This window comes from Colobus angolensis, unplaced genomic scaffold (genome assembly GCF_000951035.1).
Source record: "Colobus angolensis palliatus isolate OR3802 unplaced genomic scaffold, Cang.pa_1.0 Scaffold114, whole genome shotgun sequence".
NCBI classification, from domain to species: Eukaryota; Metazoa; Chordata; class Mammalia; order Primates; family Cercopithecidae; genus Colobus; species Colobus angolensis.
The window spans coordinates 3,157,616-3,159,508 of NW_012112475.1; positions in this window are offsets into that span (position 1 = coordinate 3,157,616).

A 1,893-nucleotide genomic window follows, 5' to 3' on the forward strand; every position below is an offset into this window, starting at 1 on the left:
ATCCTCAGCAAACTAACACAGGAACAGAAAACCAAACATCGCATGTTCTCACTCGTAAGTGGGAGCTGAACAGTGAGAACACATGGACACAGGGAGGGAACAACATACACTGGGGTCTGTGGGGGCAAGGGGAGGGAGAGCATTAGGACAAATAGACAAATAGCTAATGCATGTGGGGCTTAATACCTAGGTGATGAGTTGATAGGTACAACAGACCTCCGTGGCACACGTTTACCTATGTAACAAACCTGCACGTTTTTCACATGTATCCTGGAACTTAAAGTAAAATAAAATTTAAAAGAAAAAAAGAAATTTCCCTTCTCACATGCACCCCACATTTTACAATGACCTCCTACTGAGTGGTGGAGTCCATGTGTTCTCCCTCTTGAACTTGGGTGTACCTTTGGTAGTGACTTGACCATTGGGCTCCAGCAGAAGTAATGCTTTTTGTCTTCTGAAGTTGAATCATAAAAAGACCATACAAGCCAGGAGCGGTGGTTCACATCAGTAATCCCAGCACTTTGGGAGGCCAAGGCGGGCAGATCACCTGAGGTCAGGAGTTCGAGACCAGCCTGGTCAATATGGTGAAACCCCATCTCTACTAAGAATACACACAAAAAAGCCAGGTATGCTGGCGCACACCTCTAATCCCAGCCACTTGAGTGGCTGAGGCACAAGAATCGCTTGAACCCAGGAGGCAGAGGTTGCAGTGAGCCGAGATCATGCCATTGCACTCCAGCCTGGGCGACAGAGCAAGACTCTGTCTCACAAAAAAAAAAAGACAAAGCACTTCCCCACCGCTCTCTTGGGACCCAGCCACTATATTTTTGTTTTTGTTTTGGAGACAGAGTCTTGCTGGGTCTCCAGGCTGGAGTGCAGTGGTGTAATCTCGACTGACTGCAACCTCCGCCTCTCGGGTTCAAGCGATTCTCCTGCCTCAGACTTCCGAGTAGCTGGGACTACAAGTGCTTGCCACCATGCCTAGCTAATGTTTGTATTTTTAGTAGAGATGGGGTTTCACCGTGTTGGCCAGGATGGTCTCCATCTATTGACCTCATGATCTGCCTACCTGGCCTCTTCAAAGTGCTGGGATTCCAGGCGTGAGCCACCACGCCTCGCCTCTAGCCACCATGTTTTAAGGGAGAACAAACTAGTCCACACAGATGGACCATGGAGGGAGGCCACAAAGTGATGTTCCGGTTGATCTCAGGTCCAACTGTGGTCCCAGCATCAAGTACTACATATATAAATGAAAACACCTCCAGCCAATCCTGGCCACAGCCCTTGAATGCTTCCAGCTGAGGCCCCAGATGTTCTGGAGCAGAGGCAAGTGGTTTCCACCACACCTGACCCGAATCCCTGACCCACAGGGTCTCTGAGCATAATAAAGTAATTGTTTTATGCCACTCAGTTTCAGGTTGGTTTCTAATGCAGCAATCATAATTGGAACACCTTGGCCAGTGGAATGTGGTGCAGTTTTGTGTGTGCTTGTTTTGGGCCTGGACTTTTAAGAGTGTTCCCACCCATTCCTCTGCCCTGCTGAAGTCTCAGACTTCTGCCATGAGAAGAACATGCCCTAGGTGTCCACTGGTCCCAGAACAAAGAGACACCAGAACAAACCTCAGTCCAACATTTTTTTTTTTTTTCTGAAACAGAGTCTTGCTCTGTTGCCCAGGCTGGAGTGGAATGGCACAATCTCTGCTTACTGCAACATCCACTTCCCGGTTCAACCGATTCTTATGTCTCAGCCTCCCAAGTAGCTGGGATTACAAGCGTGCACCAACACATCCAGCTAATTTTTGTATTTTTAGTAGAGACAGGGTTTCTCCATGTTGGCCGGGCTGGTCTCAAACTCCTGGCCTCAAGTGATCTACCCACCTCAGCCTCCCAAGT